The sequence below is a fragment of the Helianthus annuus genome, chromosome 13 (assembly GCF_002127325.2).
Source record: "Helianthus annuus cultivar XRQ/B chromosome 13, HanXRQr2.0-SUNRISE, whole genome shotgun sequence".
Taxonomy (NCBI): domain Eukaryota; kingdom Viridiplantae; phylum Streptophyta; class Magnoliopsida; order Asterales; family Asteraceae; genus Helianthus; species Helianthus annuus.
In genome coordinates this window covers 5663291-5681460 of record NC_035445.2, presented here as the reverse complement: position 1 = coordinate 5681460, position 18170 = coordinate 5663291, and the positions used below count along the sequence as shown (strand labels likewise).

Sequence of the window (18170 nt, the reverse complement as noted above, 5' to 3'; positions counted from 1 at the left end):
ATCATCGAGAATTGTAACATCCATTTCCCGATGACTCGGAATTGATATGGCTCCCCCTGAAACAGTTACCGATTTTGCTTTCCAAATATGTTTCTGTTTTTCATGTTTAACATCCGATTTAACAGATTTTGTTTGGACAACCTCCGGTTTTAATGCCTTTTCAACTTCCTTGACCTGTTTCTTTTTCTGTTTCTTTTCTCGTTGTTTAACAAGACGAGGGTCCTGTTTTGGTGAAACAGATCTTTTATGGTAATTGTTACCATGGGGGGCATCAACTTTTGACTTTCCCTTGGTGAGATATGGACAATTCTTAATGATGTGGCCATACTCACAGCATTCAAAGCATGATCTCCGCTCAACAAACCTTGGAGTATCATAACTGTAATAGCTGGATGATGAACTTCGTGATCTTGAGGTACTTGGTCCTACATCACAACCGTTTGTTTGTTGTGTATAGTTGTTTTGACTATTTTTTTTCAAAATTTTACTTTGTTTAACAGAATCCTTGTTGGATTTGTTTTCGAAAGTATCAATTTTATCAGTCCCTCTTGATTTCACGAAGTCTATTTTCCGAACCTTTTTCTTGTTTTCGCCCTGTTTGCCTTTTTCATTCTCTTGGGCGGCATGATTTTGTTCACGGGGATCATCAACCTTTGCTTTCAACTTATGAAGATATGGACAATTTCGAATTATATGTCCAATTGTACCACATTCAAAACATGATCTTCGTTCAACAATCCCCGAAGTATCATGTGATCGTCTTGCCGATGATGATGAACTTTGTGATCCAGAGGTACTAGGTTTTGAACTGTTTGATTCATTTCTTTTCAACACAGTTGCTTTCTTAACAAAATCCAAGTTAGATTTGTTTTCAAACGTTTCAATCTTGTCCGTTCCCTTTGATATCACAAAGTTCACATTCTTGTTTTTCTTTTGATTCGGCTTATTTTGACCTTGAGCCGGTAATTTTCCTTTTGGTTTGGTGTGATTTTGCTGCTTTTTCTCTGTTGGTAATTTCTGATTGCCAAATTGTTTCCGAATTTCGGCCTTTGGAATAGGAGGACATTGTGTAACTGTAACATGTGGTCCTGTCTTTCCCAAAAACTTACTAGTCGAATTTTCAAAGACTTTACTGATTAAGGATTGATTAACATTCTTAATAGGAAAATCTTTGTCTGAATATATTTTATCATCACCAACAAGAGTGTACAGCAAATTCACACTCTCTGACTCTTGTGCAGACGAGGACTCGATTGCAACAGTCTTAGCGGGTTTTGCAGGAGGATCACATAGAATGTAATTCTCGAGAGGTATGTCCTCATCTTTGACTACCACATCAGACTTTGCTGGGATAGCATCATCAGATTCATCATCAGAAGAATCAGCATCCTCAGTAATGACTGGAGGATCCTGATTCAGTTCAGCAGAGGACACACATGTATTTGCTGATACATCTGAATCGGATGATACATCTTTCTTATATCCGAGTCCTGTTGCAAACTCCTTTACATCTAGAGGAACAGATGGTTCAAAGAAAGTTCTATCCTCCTCGTCAGGCATTGCATCATAATTGTGTCTCACAGGTGGTGGACATTTCTTGTAGCCTATGCATGTGACATCCCGTTTCTCTTTCTGAACGTCAATGATGTGATCCAACACATAGCTAGAGCTGAAATAACTGTCTAGCTTAAGTTGGATCGCCTCACTTTCAGTTTTAACACAAGCCATCTCTTTTTGCATTATCTCAAGGCGAGATATATACAAATTAATGTCAGTTTGTTTTCTCGAAACCATTTTAGTTAGCTCGGTTTTATCTTTCTTTAAATGTTCAATTACCGATTTAAAATCTTTTTCATGGTTTTCATAAAACATGTTGGTTTCAGTGCACTTGGAAAGATCCACGGTCAACTTCTGGTTGTGGATAAATGTCACATCATATTTTTCTTGCAAAGCTTCATGTTTGCTTTGCAACTCACACCACCTGGCATTCAATGAAACATGTTTGTCTTGCAAGTCAAACAAACTAGCTTGTAAAGCATCATGTTTGCCTTGCAACTCGGACATGTTTGCTTCTAAATCAGCACACTTAACTCTTAATCTAGCACAATTATCACAATCTACAGCAGTGGGTTCATCGACACATACCTGACTGGAATCACTCTCAGGTGTTGGCCTTTCTGCATCAGAATTAATAACCTCCCTTGATGATTCACATTCAGATCCATCCTCGCTTGAACTTGAAGTTGTATCACCCTCAACTGAAGTTGAAACATCTTCATCTGAACTACTGTTATGTTCAGAACTGCCATTACCTCCCGAGGATTCACCATTGCTGACATCTTTGACAATTTCTGCATACAACGCCGTTTTTGTCTGACTACTGTTCTTTGGATCAAGAGATGATGGTTCTACAGTAGAACAATGGTGTTGTAAGGAAACTGGGGCTAATGGATTTCCATACAAGTCTACGGTTGGAGCTGGCTTTACAGGAGCTTGTATCAGATTGCCATATAAATCTGTTGTCATTTTCGGTTCACTTTGCTTTTGATTAGTAACCGATGCCCATTGTTCTGCCGTAATTCGAGGTCGTGTGGGAGATTCAGCCCATGAAGGCGATAAACTTGTATTTGTATACTTTCCCCCATCGGGAGCCGGAGTACCCCACCATGAGGGAGATGAACTTGTATTTCTATACTTTCCCTCATCCGGAGCCGGAGTTCCCCACCAACTCGGATTTCCTTGATCTACAGACGGAGTACCCCACCAGTTCAGATTCATGTTTTATACGTGAGAATAAATTCCGAAAAACACACTCAAATCAAACTGTTAAGTCACAAATGTAAAGCTACTGTGTAAATTCATAAAGTGTTTCGACGAAACAAATTTGTAAAATCTTTTGGCGAAACAATGTTTGGCGAAACTGAAAATTCAGTCAACGAAACAATTTTTTTTTTTTAAAAAAAATATTCACCCACTTAGACAAATGACCCAAACTCAACAGGCCCAAGAAAAATTAATTACTTTGTTTCATTTTGGCGAAATTAATTTTAGACTTTGTTTACGTTGACTTTTCAAAGCAAGTTAACTCCTTGACGAAACACAAATTAATTTTAGGCTCTATGGTCTTGTGTGTTTTAAATAAATATGACGGAACAAGGCCCAAAATATGTAAGCCCACTCCTTGACGAAATGAATCTGTCCTTGTTGGGCTTTCTGTTCGACGAAACAAGTTCAAGGCCCAACAAGTGTTTCGTTGATTATATTTGTTTCGCCAAAAATTTTGTTTCGCTAAAAAATTTGGTTTGGTCAATTTTTGATTCGCCAAAAAGTGGTTCAGGGGTTGGTAAACTTTTTGGAAACTTATCCTTTCTGACAAACACAGAACTACTTTCGGCTACCAACCATACTTGTTTCACCAAACAAGTATGGTGAACAATATTATAATCAGTTAAAACACCCCAATGCACAAACAAGTTTCTAAACAACTTTTCAAAGATCAAAAAGTTGTTTTTATGAAGAACAACTTGAAGGTGACAAGAACACAATGATTTTCCGGTGAACTTTAACACTTCCGAACACAATATTTTGCTTAAAACTTCACTAAAAACCACCTTTTAACATGTGAAAATGATAAACAACATGTGAAAATGATAAACTACAAGGTTTTTATATGAACTTTCAGCAAACAACAAGATTTAAATCAAACTAACAATGTTTTTCAGAAAAATATAAACTTTTCAAACCCGAAAAACAAACAAGAACACCTCGGTTTTAACAAGGATAAGCGCCAAGGCTCTGATACCACTTGTAGGTCCGGCTAGGAGGATCTAGTCGCCTAATCCTTGTATACTAACCAACCCGGTTGTGCGGAATCCAACCGGAAAGGCAAACCGAGATAGAACACGCACAAACACAACACGCAATCTTCACCGATTAACACCACTTGTATTAATACGAATGAAAGGTTCGGTTACAAAGCTATGTTTACAAATGTGTTTTGCAAACTCTCTCTAACTCTCGTGTGTGTGTGTGCTCTCTACAATGTGGTCTCTGTGTTCTCTCTATGTGTTCTCTCTCATTTCTTATCCACAGACAGACTATTTATAATCACAGACACAACGAAACAGACTGAACTTGGCGAATCATAATGACATTTGACGAATCACATCATTGCTTGACGAAACAGCGACGAAACTAGCCTTGGTCGACGAAACTGAAGTGTTTCGTCGACATAATTCTTGTTACGTCAATCATGGGCTTGGGCCCAAATTGTTGAAGTTCATGTGCATCCTGATTGGCCCATGTTGAACATACTCATGCACGTAGAATTCTCAAAATCAAATTAAAATGATTAGTCAAACTTGGTGACATCATCACGACATCATCATGATGATGTCATGATGGTGTGTCAAGCGGGAAGCGTTCTCGGCTCTCCGTGCTTCGCGTGTCGAACTCTGGGGCCCACGACGGAGGAATGTCGTGACGTCGGGCTTGAGCCGAACCTAACCGAGTCGAACCGAGCCGAGTCGTGCCGAACCGAGTCGCGTCCACATATATGTATCAACACTCACCATCACTGACGTTCTTGACAATTTCTACATAGAACGTAGTTCTTGTTTGACCATCATTCTTCAATGTTACAGTCTGATCACAACCGACAGAAGGTGTAGCCCAATGATTTATTTTTGGTGGTGGAAGGTTATTTGACGGTATAGTAGAGTGAAACCAAGATGGTGCTAAACCCTTTTGCATATAAGTATTGTCCGCATTCGAATCTGGAATCCAACGGTACAGATTAGTTGCCATTTTATGGAAGTCCTAAACACTTTTGAGCCCATGCCGAAGAATTGCATGATTGTGAAACTTGCTTGAGGTTTGAATGTTTTTGTTTAGAATACCCCACAAGTTATTAGCATTATTAGCAATGGACTTCATAAAAGATATTGGTGTTGGGCTTCAATTTAAAAATCCAAACCATATATGGGCTTTCAAAATAATGTGTGAAATGGTTCCTTTTTTTTTACAAGGAGGGCTTGTTTTGGTATGGGCTGATGATTCAAACGAAGTAGAGCTTTTGTTGATTTTCAAACCATACGACTTAATGAGCAATGTGGGCTTAGCTAATCATAAAGATATGAAATTCTTTTAAGCAACGTGACTGGTCTTCTCAAATGAGTGGACTTCTCTTTGGATTCGAATCAACATTAATTTGGACTGCTAACAAAAACCAGCTTTGGTTTTTTTTAGATGATATAAACTGGACCGGGGCTGTCACTTGGAATTCAGTTGGGCTTTCATTTAGAGGCCAAACAATAGAGTGTATTAACTTCCAATCCCCATTAACAAACAATGACCATATAGCCGATTTAAATAATAAAAATTGGCCTGTGAAAATTTAATGGGCCTGAGATATTTGGGTTATGTTATAAACGTTGGTAAAATGGAAATAATGGTCTTTTAAAACAATGGTAGAATGGACCATAAACAATGAACTATATAAATGGGTTGAACATGTGAAGACCGATGAAGTGAAAAGCCGGTGGGTTTGATAATAGGGTGTTGGGATTGGTTGAAAATTTAAATGAAGGTGTATAATTTCAATCTTTAAGCGATGGTCAGGATCATAACAAACTGTCGCATAATCTCATATATCCACACTAAAGTTCAAAGTTGGATATTCACTTAGCTTTCATTGGAATATTATAAAAACTAACTTTCGTCTATGCGAATCAAATTAATGAGCGATATATACCATCAAATTGTATAATTTCTGTTTGAAATTGAGATGACTGTGAACTTTTGCTTGATAATTTTGCACAAAGAGAGAAAAACTACCACAGGAGATAAAAGAATGAGAGTCTGTTCCATAAACAAAATTGCAGGTCAACCAATAAGATTTCAAAACAACTTGTACTTTTCCGATGACTAATTCCGGTGTACTATTCCGACGACCTCACCAGAAACAATGATGTTTTGCGTTCTAACCTCAAAAACTCAACAAATCTTGTGATTTTAATTATCTCTGGGAGTTTTAACAAGTCTTAAACATAAACAACTTCAAATAATAACCGATTTTCGAGTTTTAAATCAATATTTTCATGAAACAAAAACTGGGTTTCTGATTTTTTGTTCAATCGAAACTCAAAAACCAACTCAAAAATTGCATCGGAAACTCGGTTTTTCAACCATAAATCGAGCCTTACGCTCTGATACCACTTGTAGGTCCCGATACGGATCGTCGGACTACGATAATTTCTTGTTTCGGATGCCTAAACGAGTGCGGAATCCTCGTTACGACACAAACCGAGCAAGAGAATGTATAATACGTGAACATTCAACATTAAATGGTTTCGTGTATTCGATTCAACAGGGTTTCGGTACAAGATTCGACTATTACAAAGCTTTCCAACAACTCTCTCTCTTTCTCTCTAGCTCATTGAAACTATATCAAAATGAAACAGAGCTTTGCTGGTATTTATAGCCCATACAGCAGAGTTACATCGACATACAAATATACATGATCGAAACACATCGAAACATACATGATCATGCATCAATACAGAACCTTTATCGATATAGAATGTATTATAAGGCCTGTATCGAAATATATATATATATATATATATATATATATATATATATATATATATATATCACACATCGTTATAGGCTATCTTGATAAAGCCTATATCGATCGAGCCGGAGGTCTCACCGGAAGCAGCCTCTCTATTCCTACGGAGTAGAGGTAAGGTTGTCTACATCTTACCCTCCTCAGACACTACCATAGCTTTGCTATTGGTGGGATTTATTGAGTATGATGATGATGATAAAGCCTATATCGATATATAACCATTTATTTTGAAATATATAGAAAATCCATATATATATAACCATTTATTTTGAAATATATAGAAAATCGATATAGGATCGTATACATAATCCATATATGATGTTGTGATGTCATCATGATGTCATGAATATTCAACAGTTTCGTTCTGGTGTCTTTGTCATTCGTATGTCGTACTCCGGGAGGAATGGCGTGACGTGAGTCTTGAACAAAACCGAGCCACATCCACACAAAAGTGCATCAACAAAGTCCCAAAAGTACACTTATCACATCAACGAGTCATGACAAGGCAAACTTTTTGAGGAACATTTTGAGGCCTACCGAGCCACTGAATTCCCTTGTTAGTGACACATTGATAGCTGGTTGTTATGAGAGAAACATCACAATGGTGTGTTGAGGTCTAAAGTCTTTAAGCTTACAAAGTAATTCAAGGTGACAGTTTTTAATTTGAAATTCTCGAGTTTCAAATTTTTAATCCCTGAACATTTTGTGAGAGTAAGGAATTCAGCTGAATGAAAATCATCATTCATAATCTTTGACAGTTCCAGCTCACTTAATCTGCGGGTAGTTAGCGAGAGCCTATTTTGGTTTTGTGCATTTAGTCATCTCCATTTTCTTGACAAAATGTTAACATGTTTATCTGAATATGGAAGGAACGAATTCGCTGGTTTTGTGCATTTAGTCTCTCCATTTTCTTGACAGTTTCTGGCATTCTGGAGATTGTATCACTGGGATCAATTATCCCATGTTTGCTGTCTACGAATCTTTCCCAAGAACACTTCCTTACTGGATGTAAAATAGCACCTGCACATTCAGAAAGATCCATAATTTTGGCGCTGGATTGTAGCTTGTTGTTCACCAACAGTAGATTTCAACCTTTCAATATCCACCTGATGACTGATTTGATCGTTCTTCGTAATCCTAATAAAATCAGTCTGTCTCTGTATACGATCAGCCACAGCTTCAAGATGAGAGAATAGAAAGTTATTCTTCTTCTTGAGTCATTTCCTGAAAGATCCTCTGACGTTCAGCACTCGGCTGAGAGGTTGTTGCTCTAATCGCTTCAGCCATGGATCGTTGTGGATAACTTGAGGAGATACAATTTGAGCTGAAGGAGGTGATGATATCACAGGTGGTTCTGGACCAGGAGTTTGTGGCACAGATCCTCGTGAGGAGGTACTTAAGTATCTTCGAGACTTCTTCCTTTTGTGATGTTCTGCCGACTTTTCTGCTTTCCTTTCCCTTGCACGTTCCGTTTCAGGATCAGAAGGAACGTATTCCGGATCATCTTCTTGTCTGATCTTCCTATATCTTTTTACACCGTGTTCATCCAGATACATCTCGTATCCCGGTTCGAGCAAAAGATCATCATCAGAGTCAGAATCAGCCTCATCATCACCACCGGCTGATGTGTCACCTGCTGACACTCCCCCTGCTGAGGTACCACCACAGCTGCTGAGGTACCACCACAGATGTACCACCAGCTGATGTGCCACCAGTAGTTCCTACACTCGATGCACCAACGGCACCAGTATCACCACCATCACCACCATTACCACCTTCATCACCACTATCGCTTTCCGATTCATCAGACACATCTGGTTCAGGACCAAACTTCTCACTCATCAGCCTTTTTAGCTCATGCTCTTCATTATCAGACTGACTATCCTCATGACGCCACTTGTTATCTGCAGGAGCAACGTATGCTGTGTTATCAAGAGCACCAAATAACTTTCTTGGAGGAATGCTCTCCTTGTATCTTTTGTGAGCTAAATTCTTGATTATTCGCAACGAGTTGAAGTTCATAGCCTCTATTTTCAGCACATCGTTGTCTGCTTTTGGAAGACTCGGATGTTGGACATTCATTATCATCTGTAGAAAAAGTGGATACATCCAGTACTTGTTCCCAATGGTCCTGTTCTTCCCAGTTCTTGTCAAGTTCTTTTTCATGTTCCCAAAGATGTACCTTGAAATGCTAAATGGTTTGTTTAGCACTAAGGCCACCATAAAACCCACCAGATCGTTGCCAGCCGTGTCATAACCGGCCCGTTTATTGCTCAGACACTGGATTAAAACGTGTAGCAGAAATTTGTATCTAAACGGCAGATCACCTTTATTAATGTGCGTGCTAAAGATATCTCCGGTGCATTTCATGCGTAATAAACACCCCCGCGTACACATAATCGGAACAGAATCTGGAGCGTCCGGACTATCTTGTAATTGAAGAACTTCATTTAGAATATCCGAGGATACGATCACATCCACATTTTCCACACGTCCACTGATAACGTCTTTCCCATCAATTTGAACAACGTTCTCTGAATCCCAGAACGCCTTGAAGAGAGACTTGTACACCGGCGTTGCGAATGTCACAGCATAGTTAATACGAGACTCCCTGATCCACTTAGTGATGTCTTTTAATTCAGCAAGTTTCTCATCCGGATCCAAGTAGGCAATCTGATTATGACGTTTTTCGGACATTATCTCCTCCTCGGTTTTGTTTTCCTTCTTTGTTGTCGGCTTCCTTTTTCCTTCTTTCGGTGCCATCTGCAATTTGACAACGTCCACACTAAGCAAAAATCACTTACATATGCAATTAGACATGTATGGACACAAGTTCATGTATCCACTTGACAGACAGACTATCAAAACATGTCTATTGTGAACAATTGCAGACTGTTAAATTTTCTAAGGCATGGACGGCGAAACAGAAATCATTCGACGAAACAGAACTTGGCTTGACGAAACAGAATCTGATAGTTGACCAAATCTGATTTGTTGACCACTGTGATTCGTCAATTAAACCTTCGACGAAACAGAGATGAGTTTGACGAAACAGAACTTGGTGGTTGACCAGTTCTGATTCGTTGACCATTCTGTTTCGCCAATCATATCATTGACGAAACAGAAGGATGTTTGACCATCTCCGTTTCGTTGACTATTCTGATTCGCCAACCGTCTGTTTCGCCAAACATCTGATTCGCCGACTATCTGATTCGCCGGAGTTAGGGTTTGAAATTTGGGCGTTTCGCCGTATGTGATTTAAATCGATTGCAGATCATCATAAATCAATAACAGTTACATGACTAACCCAAACCAAGTAAAGATTATGCCCAAAAGCTGATAGAGATGTGATTTACGGTCAAAATTCCGTTCAAAAGTTAAACCCACCGCAAAACATCAATCCCCTGTTTTTCTATACAAACCCAAACCCAAATCAGATACAAAACAAGCATACACGCACTTAGATTTAACAGTTACAGACATACATCGCAACAAGTTTAATATCAACACATCTAATATCAAAGGAAAACCCGGTCATAGAGGGTCTCCGAAGGTTTTCCGATGAAAACCGACGGTGTAACATATGAAAAATGAGAGTGTGAACATGTTTGCACCTTTGAGTTTTGAGAGATTTTGATGAAAAACCGGAAGATTTTAGAGAGAAATGATGTAACCGAAGGTATGGGTTTTTAGTGTTTGGAGAGAAGATGAACAGTTGGAACTTGAGTGGTTTGAAAAAGTGAACAAGAAACTGACAGATTTGACTTATATACACCGACTCTCTTTTTCGGCGAAACAGATTTCGACGAATCGGACACTTGGGCTTTGACGAAACAGAACATGGGCCTTGACTTGGGCTAGTGAGTTTAGCCCATGACGGAACAGACTTGGGCTACCCGTTTCGTCAACACCTCGACGAGACAGCCTGTTTCGTCAAACACCAAACTGGTTGACCAAAGGTTGACCAAGGCTTACACATTGACTTTGACCAATTTCTGTTTCGTCAACAGCAATCTGTTTCGTCGACTATGTTTTGATTCGTCGACAACCTTTTCAAAAACACCAAGGCATGAAATATTTTGCATACTGCACACAGGTTTTAGCAATTTACCATTTTGACATTAGTTTGAGTTTTCAAATACAAGGACATTTTATGAAGTAGGTTTCAGGCTTCTGGTCATAAACACCAAGCAACAACTTTAGCATAATCAAAACCAAACTTTATACAAGCAAATTTAAAACGCGAATAACTAAACTAAATGCAATTGGAAAAGATAAACAACTGTACAAATGCAACTTTTGCGAGTTTCAAGGATAAGGAATCGTACCAGCTTACGGTCTTAGTCAACATGATTTGATTTCTGTTTAAAGTTCTTGATAAGTATACTACCTCGATTATCGGTATTGTTGTCCACATAAACTCATGCTTATCAAACGTAATCACACTTAGGAGATACGCATTACGGTAAGGATTATACTTACAAGTCGATGTGAATCCACTTCACGACACATTCCCGTATCAAGGTATGCACGAGAATTCATCTTACCGGTGAGTATACCGATTTTCATCTGTTTGACCGTATAAGATGTGAGATACTCACTTATTTTGATTTGAAAACAAGCCCTATGTGATAGAATCACTTATTGATGAGGAACTTGGTTTTTGATGCATGAGGGCACAGGAGCAAGTCCGTGAACAGGTCAGTACTTTCGTACAGCAGAGAGACGAACTTGACTCCCGGATAGATGTGATATTTTATCACTTATTTGTTTGGACATGTGATTGTTTATCACTTATTGAGGTCGGATGCAATATGTACACGTATGTATGGTATCATGGAAGATCTAGACTTGCGTCCCGTTATTTTTCGGTAAAAGATACAACCATGATACCCAGATGATAAGCAGCATAAAGACCGAATATCTCAGAACCTCGGCAATCTATCAAACGAAATTTCGGTACCAAGACCATATGCCAATCGCTCATATTTCTTGTTCATCTAAGGTTGTGACCCGAACAACAATTCTATGCCATTTTACTTTTAGCATGCGACTAAAAAGTAAAACAGATCTCTTTTAGTTGTCCAGTTTTGGGATGAGTCACCTTGCAAGAAGTGCACAATAAAACGCTTATAAACTGAAAAATGTATGATATCATTAAAAGCATAAAAATATTGGGTCAACGTGTTCACAAACAGACACAATCTTGTGTGTTTCTTCTTCGTATGACACATCTCTGATTTCTCAATTAATGAACCTATGGGCAATCCTGTCTTAGGGTTGAGCACTCTTCAAATATTATGGCTTCTCTTGAGGAACGGCTAGTGCCGGACATGTATACCTGTTTTGGTGTGGCATTTCTTTGTTTCCTCTGTTAATCGCAAATTTTGATTTTGATTGAAACTCTGTTACGGATTTGGAATTTGATTCGTTGAGGTTACCAGAGAAATCTGCAGAGGTTTATCTCTTTTTCTCCAGTTTGCAATCTTTGATTTGGTATTCAACGGTCATTAAACCGATTCTGATTTTAGTGACAGATTTTTCGCTTGGGTTTTACTGTTATTTAGGGTTTCAATTTTGGGTTAGTAAAAATTATTAGTATTATAAACTTGATTGTGTTTTATGGCAATATAAGTGTATGTTTTATGTATAGAGCATTGTCTTAGGTTAGTGTTAACATTAGTTTGGTAGTTACTGGCAGTTTAATTGCTTGCTACCGTTTAATGGTTTTAGTTTTCCGCCAATTAACCGCCATTAACAACCTTGTATATAAGTGTAACTTGAGCTGAGGGTCTCTCTGGAAGCAGCCTCTCTATCCCTAGGGATAGAGGCAAGGTCAGTCTACATCCCACCCTCCCCAGACTCTATAAGTAGCTTTGCTATTTGTGGGATTTACTGGGTATGGTTGTTGTTGTTGTTGTTGTTGTATATATGTGTAACTTCCTGCAACCATGGAAGACATCAAGATATTATTATTCGATATCCATTCTATCATTTTTGATAAAGTGTTTATTGGTTGTATGCGTGTGTGAGTATTTTGATATCCAACAAAAAATCAAAGATAGAGAATCAGTTGTGTTCTTTGTGCCTTGCTCTGGTATCAATTTGAAGGCTATAATCAGGTCGCTTAAACAAACAACAATTTGTATTTACAACAATGGATTGAATGAAACGCTTCACTTTATTAATCTCTGTGTACTGGATTGTTGATTACAAATAACTGAGGATATGACCATCTAACATCACGACGTTAAACAACCAGATGCAACACATCACTTCAATCTAATGTACCTACTTACATTTTTGACAAAAACTTAAACGCAATTACAATTTAGGCAATAACTACACTAACAGAGTTTCTAACTAAGTTTTCTTAAACTAAAAAGATCAGAGATTAATGTTAGGCCTCCTGGTCCAAGATCTCACTCAGCTAAAGCAACCAACAGGTGTGCGAAATCCACCTGATGATCAACCACTGTAGATGAAACACAAGAATGCAAGGATTTGAGAGAGAAATCAAGAATACACTGAGTATTCTTGATGAAGATGAATGGCGTCACTCACACAAAGCGCCGCCAGACAAAACACAATGATTAGGGCACAGAAATTCACACAGAAATCGTTACCTTGTCTATTCCATATTAAAGTATATATACAAGGTGAAACCCGGACTTTCAACACTAAATAGAAAGCCCGGACAAAACATAAAGCACAAAGCAAGCACACTCAGACAAAGTCTAAACTATACAAAACTCAGACAAAGCAAAAACTCTGACTAACAAAAACTCTTCCAAAACCTTGGACAAGTTGTCCCTAGGAACTTCTTAGAGACAAATTCTCCCTAGGAACTTCTTAGGGACTAAGTTTAGACACTTGTTCAATAAAGACCCTAAATGTTGGAAGCCTTGCACTTATCACCCAAAAGTGCATTAACAAACTCCCCCTTGATCAGTGCATGGTCTTCATTGAACTTGAGATCTTCAAACTTTCATTGGTAACATGGGAGTCATGCACTTATCACCTAAGGTGCATTAACAATTAACCAACAATAAATTTAAAGGACACGTTTTCTTTTATCAAGTTACACAGGCTATCCTTATACGTGGTCACGTTACAGATTTGAAAAATTAGACGAGATTGCATACTATAAATCTTAGAAATGTTTTTTTAGTCGTAGTACAATTTACATTGAAATGTACATTATATCATTTTAAAGAACAAAATCATGTATATGTAAAAAATCCCCCTGGAGGTGCATAAGAAGAACAGACAATGGAACAATTTTTATCTAAAAAATGTATGATACTGGTAAAGGCATAAAACTCTTGAGAATCTAATAAAGAAAAGTCAATCCAAGGTGACCCTGGGGCCGGATTTGGAAAGTCTAGCACTGCTACATTAGCTACATTTGTTCATTCATAAAAATACTAGATCTGTTGTTCAAAGTAGTCTTCTATATATGAGCTGGAATGGAAATCTCACCACCCTTTGCACTTTGAGATCAGTCCATCTCCTTGATAGGCAAGTGGCTCTAAATTTCCCAATTATGAGCACCAATTTCAATCAATGCATGGTCATAGTCTATGCAATGTCACATTGGACGCCAAAGCAAAGGATTGAATTTTGGATGATACGCTAATAAAATGTGGGGGATCTGATATATCTTTGTTTAGATCTTCATATCTTGAACACTTCTTTTTGAGCATTGATTTGGGCTTAAGATAAGTTCCATGTTTGACTTGGGATTTTCCGACTCTGACCACTTTGTAAATTTCAACGTGTTACATTCACATTGCAACTTCCTAATGAGTTTGTGGTCTCCGCACCAAAGCTCTCATCGTTCACATATAACGGCATGACTCGGTTTCTTACAAGATATGAGGTTTTAGTTTGCATGAAAACTCTAGTGATACATGTTTTTTTTTTTTTAATTTAGATAACTTCTTTGGTTACTCATGTAGAGAAGTAAGTTCTCTTAAATTTGTTTATTGGTTTAATTATGTGGTAAAAGGGGAAGGAAATTCAAACGCAGTGAAGATAGTAATATCCAAACAAGTTCTTTCGAATAATTATCTTAGTCCATCCCATCAAATCTGTTTTGGTGATTTATGTTCACTTTCTACCTTCTTAATGATTTTGCTTTCAATTTTCATGTCTTGCCTTGTGGAATATTACATGCAAACCAACTGGGGTAGCCCAGTTGGCCACCGACACCCACCTCTTCTCAGAGGTACCGGGTTCGACTCTTGGGAGTGGCATATGTCGCCCAGGATAAGAACTCGGCAAGGGGAATTCACCGTGAAGCTAGCTTGGTCGGGTAGCGGCTCCCGGAGTGGGATCACTCCGGTGGTTGGGAGGACCGTGCACTAACCCCCCCCCCCTCAATATTACATGCAAGATTTAAGCTGTTAACTCCCTTAAAAGAACAAGATACAAAAGGAGTGATGGACATTGTAATAAATATATGTCAAATACATGCTAGATTATGATAAATAAAACGTATGATTGAATTTATGCCAACAAATCCTCCCATTTGAATCCATAGAAAGTAGAACAATCAGAATCTTATAAAAGCTAGATTTTATTAGTTTTATTGCATAAGTGTATATTCAATTAAAGATTATGCCATGGTAAATCGATCAGTGTGGAACCAGGTATGCATCTCGACTAATTTGACTCTTAAATCTTTGCAACCAATATTACTCTTGTGGCCCATAAAAAAAATTATGGGATTCTTTCGAAAAATGATTCCTTAAACAACTCCATCATCTTATGTATAGTCATACCATCTTTGATCCTCATTCGCTTTAGAAAACTAAATCACACATTCCTTTTCAATCATATATATAACTAGTTGTGAAGATTACTTTATCCCCAACGGTGCAATGGTGCATTCGATGAATAGGATTTGTAGCAAGGTGTAAACTACATTGGGTTTTGAGTTACTAATTATGAAAATTTGGATGAATCCCAAAAGGATTTCATTAGCTATAGGAAGTTGACAATCCTTCCCAACCCAATCCATTTGTGGAACGACTCAAATCAATGTTTCTGTGATTCTGGAGAGCCGCCATCATTATATCACTACACTACAAGAAAAGAGGCAATAGTCGCCGCTAAAGCTAAAGGTACTAATCCTCGCCACTAATACTTTTAAGGTCGTCAGTATTGATCCATTTGTCGCCGCTAAAAATTCTTATCGTCGCTAAAGGTGTACAACCACAAGCGACGACATGTCGTCACAATAGACCTACGTCGGTAAAGAATCTGATCATTAGTAGCGACAAAATCTCCGCTAAAAGTCCGTTTTTAACTTTTTTTTTTTGCATTAACAATAATTTCCGGTTTTCAACCATACACAAAGCCTGCCAATTTCGAGTTTTTCTTCGCCACTCACAACAAACTACATAAACATAATAATTATATAAACATCCTAAAACCACTTAAAAGTTATTCATTTAATTCACATATTAACATCATAACATTGCATAAAACGTGTAAAACTACATCATGTTATCATCACCGCCATTGTCTTCGTGTCCCTCGCCTTGATCCGTGACTTCATTTCAACTCGAAGTGACTTCGTCTTGATCGAAGACGTGGTGGGTGGGCGGATTTATCTAGCATACACACATATATACACAAAAAATCAAGAAATTAACAAAATATGTAACAAAATAAAGAAGAAATTCAACTCAAAACAAACTGTACTAACCCATTTAGAGGAGAATTTGGTGAAACTGATGAGAATGAACCGATTTGGGGGAGAATCCGTGAGAAAGGTGAAGGGTTTGGTTGGAAATGGGGAGAAAGGGTGAGTTTTGTGTAGGTCCCTATCCGGTGGATGACGAACCTCAAACCTTGTTATACAAACCTACTAGCGAGTGCGGAATCCAAGCTAGCAAGCAAACCGAGTTAGTAGCAAGTAGAGAAACAAACACACAAGTTCACCGATTAACACAACTTGTATTAATGCAATGAGGGTTCGGTTACAAGCTCAATGTTTACAGAAGTGTTCTATAAACTCTCTAAGTGTGTGTGTGAGTTTTGGACAGAATGCTCTCAACCTATCTCTCGGTATCCTTCTGTCTGTGTGTCTACTGAAACTCAACACATGCATGGGTATTTATACCCAGCTCAAGATGCTATGTCCGAAGGATTCGACAGATGGTCCGAAGGATCATCTGTCGACCACATGTTACACGAAAGATCAGCATGGACCTCGAAGGATCATCCTTCGAGGACTAATGGTCGAACCATATCTTTCGAGCATCTCGAAGGATCAGTTGTATCCTTCGAGGCTATCCTTCGATCCAGACAAACATCTTTCTAACTGTTGACTAAGTCAAACCGGAGGATGGTTGACTTTGTCAACTTACAGAACTGACATGTACATCGTTTACATACAGACCGAATACAGACAAAGTACAGACACAAGTGCACCAACAAACTCCCCCTTGGCTGTAGCTTTGTCTTTGATCTCTAAGCTTTGTCTTGTTCTTCTAAAAGTGTAGACTCGTCTTGAACTTCGACGGTCTTTGGTCTTCAAGTCTTCAAGACTCTGATGTCCTATCATGTCTTCAATGTCGGAGGATCTTCAAAGTCTTCACGTCTTGAAAGTAGAAAGTGTATCAACAAACTACCCGTATCATGTAGGAAGTGTGTTGACAAACTCCCCCTTAACATAAGCTCCCCCTTGAGTTATGCTCGTGAAATACTTTAACTTTATGAAGTAAGATCCTTGTGGTGTTGATGATGGCCAACGGCAACTCGATCATCTTCATTCATTGAGCGCCTTCTCGTCGTGTCTTCATTCCAAAGCTCGTCATCGACCATGTTCTCCTAGCCTTTAGAATCTGCACATGCAAGAAATCTAAACGCGTAATGAGAACAACTGCTTGGAATATAGTTAGCATAAACAAATGACACACGTATGACCATGTCACAATCAAACACCGTCCGACAGTTTGAAAGTTAAAAAAAAAATTTATCAATTTTAAATTCTAACTTTCAAAATCTGCAAATTTTGACCGTTTATGAAGATTTAGTCAGTTCGGTTTTCGGTCAGGTTTCAGGTAACGAAGACTCGAGCTCCAACATCGTACAATCGAAAATAAAGCAGAAATAAAATCTTTTTGGCTTTTATAAAGTTTATATTAAAACAAGCCTAAAATATTTTTGGTATTTTTGAAATTAAAAGACAACAATTTAAAATCCTTTGAGTGTTATCAAACGACATCACCGCTAATGTCGTGCTGATATGCACCAAACGACGAAACTGTTTTAAAAGAAAAACAATAAAAGTTAAGCAGTAAATAAATATATCCAGACATTCTTTTTGCGAGTTTCGAGGGTAAGAGAATCATATCAGTGTACGGTCATGCCAAAACACTCTTGTTGTTCAGTTAGTTAACATTAAAATAAGCATCCTATAACAATTATCGGTATTGTTGTCCACTTAAGCTCAACTTATCAGATGTAATCATGTCGAGGGGATACGTTAAGTTATGATTTATACTTACCGACCGGTGTTCATCCA

General features: G+C 38.1%; 1 long non-coding RNA gene across 1 annotated transcript; it reads right to left on the bottom strand.

The window, feature by feature from the left end:
- Positions 1-16072: 16072 nt before the first annotated feature.
- On the bottom strand, positions 16073-16450 carry LOC110897425. The gene is made up of 2 exons (XR_002568626.1): positions 16347-16450; positions 16073-16251 (listed from the first exon to the last, which is right to left on the bottom strand). It is a non-coding gene; the product is annotated as an uncharacterized LOC110897425 (long non-coding RNA).
- Positions 16451-18170: the final 1720 nt, after the last annotated feature.